We start from the raw sequence: 9590 nt of genomic DNA, 5'->3' as shown, positions 1-9590 counted from the left end.
ATTTCCAGACATAGCTCAGCATAGAACTGGGAAAATGAACAGCAGACTCCAATCTTATCTAAAGGAATATTGGCAACTGTTTGCTGCTAGATGAGGAAGAGCTGATCTTCCTAAAACAAGGAACTATAGAGAGGCTGACTATATTAAGTGGATGGACAAGCACTGGGGATGGCTGGGGGCACCGACAACACAGTGGACAGTAACATGGATGGCAGAGTATATGGGCTTCAGTCAGGGGGCCAAGGGATGGTGCCTTTGGGAAGTGAGTACATAGATGAATAAGATTGTGTGGGATGTTCTGTTTGCTATACATGCCAAAAAAATCAACAAATTAAAGAAAAAGACATATTTGAGGAGGGAGCATAAAAATTTACTTCATATTAATTAGTAGAGGTGATATAATTACCACTGAAATCTACTTGATGACTTTATATCCATGCTCAGATGCTAATGAGCTCAGAAAGTAAACTGACTGTGACTAGTAATAATCAGATATATAGAGATTAGAAATGCATATGCATCTTAGTGTCAATTGTATTAAAATATTTTTTCTGTATGAAACTGTGTATTTTAATAATGAAATGGAGATCTTTTTAAAAGTTTAAAACCTCATTTAATTTTATGTCTTATAGGGTTTATACTGAGTACAATATTGTATAACTGTATTAATTCAACTGTAAACCTAATAATTTACAGCCAATTTTGAAAGAGATGCATCTTAGCTCTGGGAATTGTTATTGAATATGTCAATGCTGTTGTAATGAAATGCCTCTTCTAATCATATGGTTATGAAATAAATAATTTAAAAAAGAATGCACAAACAAATGATTCAAAGAACTCAAATAAAGACAGCAGTAAACTCCTGAATGAAACTCAAGACTGAAGAAAATGGAAAAAAGATCAGAATTTGAAAGGTGAATTCACAGAAAAGATGGAAATATTGAAGAGAACTCAAGTCAAAATGAAGATGGAACATAAAAATGCTTATGCTAATTTGAAACAACAGGAGAAAGCCTCACAAGCAGAGTTAATTAAATGGAAAACAGAATATCAAGACTTGATGACAAAGTTAAAGAACTGGACTGGTGAAGCAAAGAATATGAAAAATAAAAATAAAAACAGAGGAATGGAATATGAAGGAAATGTGGGATGCCATGTAAAGACCAAATTTACACATTGTAGGCATTGACCGGATCTTCAACAGGATTACAGAAGAAAATTTCCTTAAATTAAGGAAAGACATGCCTATACAGATACAAGAAACATGCAGAACACCAATTGACAGAACCAGAACAGAAACTTCCCATGGCGTATCATAGTGAAAACAGTAAATGTACATAGGAAAGAGAGGGTACTGAAAGTTTCAATAGAAAATAACAAAGTATTCCAAAGTTTACCAAAATATTCCCAGTTCTAAATGACTATAGATGCAACCTGAATACTTTACCCAGCAAAACTGTCTATTATAGTCAAAGAGGAAAGGATGCAAATAGGCTGAAAGAATTCATGTTCACCAAATAAGCTCTACAGAGAACACTTGAAGCAATACAAAAATCAAAGAAAAGTAATGACTATACTTGAGAGGTTTCAGCAAGAAAACAAATGAAGGCATAAAATACATAAACACAAAATAATACTAGGATTACAGCAGAAAATAAAATGACAGTAACCAATCCATTATGTTCAATAACAACTCTAAATATCAATTTAGGGAGCTTCAACTCTTTAGTCAAAAGACACAGACTATTTAGATGGATTAAGAAACCAAATACATCTATTTGTTGTCTGAAAGAAATTCACCTTACCACCAAGGATAGGCACCACCTTAGGGTGAAAGGATGGAAAAAAAATATTTCAAGCAAATGACACTAAGAAACAAGAAGGAGCTGCTATTCCAATACCTGACAACATAGAATTCAAATTAAAACTAGTCATAAAAGATAAAGATTACTTTGTTCTGATCAAAGTGACAATGGACCAGGAAGATATTAAAATCATGAACATATATGCACCAAACTCTGGTGTTTCAACTTTTATAAAAAAAAAAAAAACAGTGCTACAGGACTTCAAGACATAGATGAACTCCAACTCAGTAATAGTAGATGAATTCAGGACCCCACAATTTCCAATAGACAGGCCAACTGGACAAAGAATAAACAGAGAGACATCTGAATTATATCATATATCAAATGGACCTAACAAACATCTACTGACTATTTCACCCAAGGACTAAAGAATATGCTTTCTTATTCAGTAGCCCATGGAATTTTCTCTAAAATTGACCACCACATACTGGGACATAAAACAAACCTCAACAAATGCAAAAAATTAAAATAATTCCTTGTAGTCTATCAAACCACAATGCTAAAAGCTTAAGATCAATAGCAAAAGAAGCTCTAGTAACTACACAAATTCATGGAGCTTAAACAACACACTCCTGAATAATGAATAGGTCAAAGAAGAAATTAAGAAATAAATAAAAGTATTCCTGGATCTGAACAAAATGGACAACAGAACACAACAAAGCCTCTGGGACACGTTGAAAGCAGTCCTAAGAGGGAAGTTTATCTGGAAAGGCAAGAACAATTCAAACCCAAACCCCAAAATGAGAACAAATAAGAAAAATCAAGTACACAAATCAACAAAATAGCAACAAAGAAAACAATACAAAGAATCAGTGAATCTAAGAGCTGGTTCTTTGAAAAGTTAAACAAGATAGACAGACCCTTAGCCCAGTTAACCAAAAGAATGAAGGAGCAAATTCAAATCAACAAAATCATAGATGAAAAGGGAAATATTGTAACAGACACCGCCCCCCACCCCCGCAGAACATTTTAAGGAGAATACATTAAAAACCTATACTCTCTTAATTTGAAAACCTAGAAGAAATTGGTGAATTTCTAAATTGATGGAAACCACCAAAGATAAGAAGATAGCAACAGATTAAACGGACACTTAACAAATAAAAAAACTAAAACAGTATTGCATGGGTTGGAGAGATGGCTCAGTCAGCACTGACTGCCCTTGCAGAAGACCTGGGTTTAATTCCACATGGCAGTTAACAAAAGTCATTAATTCGAGTTCCAGGGGATTTGACACTCTCTTCTGGCCTCTGGGGGCATTGGATGACAAGGGTGCACTTAGGTACATGCAGGCAATGTACTGATACACATAAATTAAAATATAAATAATAAAAATAGTTTTAAAAATAGTAATGGAAAACTTCCCAGCTAGAAAAATCCCAGATGGGTTCACAGCAGAATTCTGCCAGACTTTCAAAAAAGATCTACAACCAGTACTACTTAAATAATTCAGAAAGATAGAAAGAGAGGGAGAACACCCAAACTCCTTCCACGAAGCCAATATTACTGTAATATGAAAAACCAGGTAAAGACACAACAAAAGAAGAAAACTATAGGCCCAATATCCTTAATGAACATTGATGTAAAATTTCTTAGCAAAACACTCACAAATTGCATACAGGCACACACCAAAAAGATCATTTGCCATGACCAAGTCGGCTTTATTCCAGAGCTGCAGGGATGGTTAAATGTGTGTAAATTAATAAATGTAATAAATCATGTAAATGGACTTATTGACAAAAATGACATGGTCATCTTAATAATGCACAAAGGCCTTGTTTTGACAAAATAGAGCATGCATTTATGTTAACAGTCCTAGAGTGAATAGGACTGTAGGGAATATACTTCAACATAATTAAAGCTACATGCAACAAACCCACAGCCAGCATCATTCTAAATGGAGAAAAACTAGAAGCATTCCCATTAAAATCAGGAACCAGAGAAGACTGACCACTATCTCTATTCCTTTTCAATACGGCATTTGAAACTCTTGTTAGAACAATAAGACAAGAGAAGGAAATTAAAGGGGTACTAATTGGAAGAGAAGAGGTCAAATTATCCCTATTTGCAGATAGCAGGCTATCATGTTAACAATAGCTTCAAAAAGTACAGGAATAACCTAACCAAAGACATTAAGGACCACTACAATGAAAATTTAAAATATTTGCACAAAGAGCAATACTGGGGAGATTACCATACCAGACCTCAAAGTATTTTACAGAGGTATAGTCATAAAATACAGCATGGTACTGGCTCAAAAACAGACAGATCAATGGAACAAAGTAAAAGACCCAAACATTAGTGCATGCAATTTCAGCTACGTGACATTTGACAAGGTTTAACAATAGCTTCAAAAAGTACAGGAATAACCTAACCAAAGACATTAAGGAACACTACAATGAAAATTTAAAATCTTTGCACAAAGAGCAGTACTGGGGAGATTATCATACCAGACCTCAAAGTATATTACAGAGGTATAGTCATAAAATACAGCATGGTACTGGCTCAAAAACAGACAGATCAATGGAACAAACTAAAAGACCCAAACATTAGTGCATGCAATTTCAGCTACATGACATTTGACAAGGTGCCAAGGACACACAGTGAAGAAAAGACAGCATCTTCAACAAATGGAGCTGGAAAAACTGTATCTCCACCTGTAGAAGAATGAAATTGGACTCTGATCTTTCACTCGGCACAAAAGTCAGTTCCAAAAGGATCAAAGAACTCAATGCAAAACTGGAAACTATTAGAAGAGAACATAGGCAATACCCTACAAGATATAGGTTCAGGAAAGGACTTTCTAAATGGGACATTAGTTGCTTAGGAATTAAAGTTAATAATTAACAAGTGGAACCTCATTAAACTAAAAAGCTTCTGTAGAGCAAAGGAAACAACGAAGAAAGTGAAGAGGAAACCAACAGAGTAGAAGAAAATCTTCACCAGCGACACATCTGACCGAGGATTTATATCCAGAAAATACAAGGAACTAAAAAAACCAAAGAATCAAGAAAAAAATTGAAAGAATCATAGCCAATTGAAAGATGGTCTATGGATCTGAATAGAGTTCTCAAAATAAAAAATCAAAATAACTAAGAAACACCTTAAAAGTGTTCAATATCCTTAGTTACTAGGAAAATGCAAATAAAAACTATTGTAAGAGTTAATCTAACCCAGTCAGACTGGCTAGGATCAAGAGAACAAATGATACTAAAAGCTGGTGAGGATGTGGTGACAAGGGAATGCTCATTCACTGCTGGTGGGACTGAATTGGTGCAACCACCATCGAAAGCAGTGTGGAGAACTTTCAAAAAACTGAAAATGAATCTACTATGTGACTCAGTTATGCCACTCTTGGCATATGCCCAAAGAACTCATCCTACTGCAGAGATCCCTGTGCATCCATGTTTGTCGCTGATTTTTTCAAATAGCTAAGGAATGGAAATAACATAAGTGTCCCTCAACTGACTAATGGATAAAGAAAATGTACATTTACACAATGTAGTTCTACTAAGCAGTGAAGAAACATAAAAGTCAGGAAATCTGCAAGTAAATAAATGGTACTAGAAACTGTTATACTAAGTGAAGTAACAGACTCAGGAAAACAAGCAACATATGCTCTCTCTCCCTTTTGGATCTTAGCACCAAATCCTTATATGTGAGTATATATCCTGACATAATCACAAAAGCCAGGAAAATAGAAAGGAACCATGGAGGTAAAGGGAAAGAAAGAGCCCAAGAGAGGGGGATTGTAGGAGACAGATGTTACCAAGAAGGAAATGGGGAAAATTGGGCCATTTAACTTGGAAGGGAAGAGGGAAGGATATACAGGAACTATGAGGGTAAAGGGAAAGAAGGCGTGCAAGAGAGGGGGGATAATAGGAGAGAGGTATCATCAAGGGGAAAATGGGGGTCTTTTAACTGGGGAGGGAGGAGTGAGGGTTAGACAAGGAGAGAAAAATGATAGTTAAATACTGCTTATGTGGTGTGAAAAACCAGAGAGAAATGTATTAGTTCAAAAGCCTATTGAAAAATATGCATACAATATCTGTAAATGAGTGCATGTATATAGCTGAAGGCTATATAAAAAGAAACACATGATTAAGAAAATGACTAGAAGTTTTATTTGAGTATCATATAGGCTATTCCTTTAAACTGTCTCTATCTCAAGCTTTCCCCAAGAAAGTAGGTGAATTGTCTGAACAGAGTTTAAGCACCGGGCATTGATTACCTCATCTTACTACATTTTCAACAATCTCTTTGGCCTCTGTTGGACTTTCTTTGGTGATTAAAATCTAACGTTAAGCTGGATTAACGTTAAACAGTGGAGAAATAAAGATTTTAGGCAGCATTCTTTGTCCTCCTGGGTCTTGGTTTTGTGGTCTTTGACTTTGTCCTTTAACCAGCTATGGATGCCTGATGTCATACTGCCATCTACTGGAAACAATGAAAATACTGGCTTTGGAAAGGCATATTAATCTCATGACTGGGAGAATACAAGAAATTAGAAATTTAAAAAAGGTGTTTTGATATCCTGTCCATCTAAGAACAAAGAATGAATTGGATAAATGAGGCACAAAGACCTAAATTTTGATAGCTAACATTATACAGTCAAAAATTGTAAATCTGGTGGTGGAAGAGATGACTCAGCAGTTAAGAACTCTCGCAGAGGATCCAGGTTCAGTCCCCACAATGTTCACCCACGTTGTGGTGAACAGCCATCCATAACTCCAGTTCCAGGGGATTCGACGGCCTTTCTGGCCTCTGTGGGCATTGCACACACAGGTGCACTTACAAGCAGGCAAAACACTGATACACACAAAATAAAGATGAAAAAATTTAATAGTGTAAATCTAAAATTTATTATTTTTGTTTTCTGTAGCCATCTTTTTACTCCAAAGGCAATCTTATTTTAAATTTTTGTTAAATGACCCTCCCAAAAGGAAGGAATCACTTAGAAAACTAATCAGAATAACATGGCTGTGTTTCAGTATTTTATGAAATCAAACCTTGTTCCTCAGAGCTGTTAAACCCTGAAGGCATGATTCTGCTTCTAGTTGTTAGATTTAGGAGAGCAGAAAAGGAAGGAGTTTAAAGTTTAGAAATTAGAGTCAGAGCTGGGTGTGATGGTGCACACCTTTAATCCCAGCACTTGGGAGACAGAGAAAGGTGGATCTCTTTGAGTTCAAGGCCAGCCTGGTCTACATAGTGAGTTCCAGGCCAGCTGGGGCTACAGGGAGACCCTGTCTCAAAAACGCAAAAAATAAAAAAAAGAAAAAGAGTTAGAGCAGACCTGGCACAGGCAAGGAATGAGTTCCTTTATTCAAAGGACACAGCAAAGTGCAGCTGAACCCCTGTGGAAGGAGGGTATCTGCGTGAAGGGCTCATATAGGAACTCTGTTGAATGCAGCTGCAGGATTATCTCGGTGCCAGGGTCTAATGTCCTTGTGGTAACTGAAGGTCTTTTCCTAAGATTTTTTACCAAGGAAGAGCAAGCAAGTTATCTTATGGCACTTAAGGAGACAGATTGGCTCCATAAAAAAATTTCTCTCAGTCCAGGGAGTGACCTGTTGATAAAGCTTGAGCAAAGGCCAGGCTGCCAGTTTAGGACCAGTTGGCCACTTTACCTGTTGATAAAGATTGAGCAAAGGCCAGGCTGCCAGTTTAGGACGAGTTGGCCACTTTAAGGAATTTTTTTATTATTATTATTTTATTTATTATTTTTCTTTTATGTGTATGCGTGCATTGCCTGCATGTAGGTAAAGCGCACTGGTGTTGTGCCGTGACCACGGAGGTCAGAAGAGTCTGTTGGATTCCCTGGGACTGGAGTTACGGACAGTTGTTAGCTGCCATGTGGGTGCTGGGATTTGAAGCTGGGTCTTCTGCAAGAACAACCAGTGTTCTTATCCACTGAGCCACCTCTCCAGCCCCAGGAATTTATATCTTAATGGCTTTTTTTATGGAGGTTATGGCTCTCATGCAATTATCACATTCTATCACTATTGGTCAGTGGCTTCAGATACTTGTCATTAAAACAGGTAAGGAGCTATGGTACCAGAAACAATACAGAGCAAACTTTGAAAATTTTACTCTACATAAAAGTAGAGGAGGAAACAAAGAATAAGGAAATTTTTGTGAGAATGAACATTTCCAGAATATTTGGAATGAATAAAAATTTGCTTTTCAGGAGCATTTATTTGAGAAATACATCTGAATCTTAGTAGGCACTGAAAGCGTTGCACTGCTTTAACTTGTACTAATAATGGCACATGTTTTCAAGCTTGTTGAGTTTTTGTGCATTTCAAATAATAGATCATAATCAAATTTAGACCTCTTCCCCCATTCATGCCCCCCTAGGAACCACCTCCCACCCACCAAATTTCATGCGTTGTCATATATGTTGAATTGTTTCAATATACGTTGTACTCAAATGTCCTTTGGTGCAAGTTTATTCACTGGCATCTAGTCAGCCTTTCTAGAGTGTCCCCCTTAATGAAGATCGCCTCTCCCTCACCCAGCAGTGATCATTTGCCAATAGTTCCTAAGCTAGAATTGGGGCCTGCTGCCTATTTCTCTCATTCTGTGCTGGGCTTTTATCTGACTGAGTTGGTATGGGTCTTGTGCATGCTGTCACCATTGCTGAAAATTCATGAGCAAGTTCCCAGTGGCCTGAAATCTTCTGTTTCCTTATGTTCATACACCAACCCTGGCTCTTACGATCTTTCTGCTTCCTCTTCCAAAACGGTTCCTGAGCCATGGGTGGGTGAGGTTTAATATAGGAGTCCTATCCAGGGACACACACTCTGCAGTCTCTTATTCTCTAATTATCAGCACTTTAAAGACAACACCCCATATTCTTGGCACCAGTGGGAAGTGAATGAAGCCCTTCAAAATCTCAACCCCAAAGGTTGTTCTATTTGAGCAGTTATTACCTAACCAGGAAGATCCCAGTGGAAAGGCTTATCTTTACTTAGTTTAGTGCTAACCTGGGGTGGTTTACAGTTTCTTCCAAAAATGAGCAATTTAAAAGCTTACAAAAAATGGTAAGGAACAATATGTCTTCAGGGTTTGAAAACTCTGGCCTTATTTCGTGGAATCTAAGGGACTAGTGCATACTGCTGATGCACTCAGAAAATACTGGAGGAGGCCTTAATCTCCTGATCTTTATAGTCTGATCACAAGCAGGAAGTGAAGACTAAGGCCGAGCTGCAAGTAGGCTGAGTACTGAGGCCATATTTCCACATGCACATAGAACTCTTCAGGAGACCAGAGATGTTGTTGGTTCCTGACCTTGAGAAAAACCTGTTCAATCATTGCTTGATTGGCCATTAAGATAACTGACTAAAGACTTCAGGGGCTACACATGGCACAATAGAGAAAAGAATAGGGACTTTGGAGAAAAGTCACTAAACTGTTTACTTTTGGGGAAATATGGACATTGATTTGAAGAGTTATCATATTACCTTATTAAAATGCCTAGTTTTCAGTAAAAAATGAGAAATATAAAGAAAGAATAAGCATGACCCACATACAAAAACCAATTGGACATCATGAAGCTGACAGTACAAAAACTGGAAAAACAATCACTTGAGAACTCCATGTTTTCAAAATATTTTTATTTATTATCCAAGAATTTTGTACTATTATTTTGATCACATTCAAACCCTTTCCCTCATCTCCACCCTCCACCTTACTGTACATACCTGCCCCACTCCCTTAGAGGGAAAG

Source organism: Nannospalax galili, unplaced genomic scaffold (assembly GCF_000622305.1).
Source record: "Nannospalax galili isolate Female #2095 unplaced genomic scaffold, S.galili_v1.0 scaffold1082, whole genome shotgun sequence".
Taxonomy (NCBI): Eukaryota; Metazoa; Chordata; class Mammalia; order Rodentia; family Spalacidae; genus Nannospalax; species Nannospalax galili.
This window is presented reverse-complemented; position numbering follows the sequence as displayed.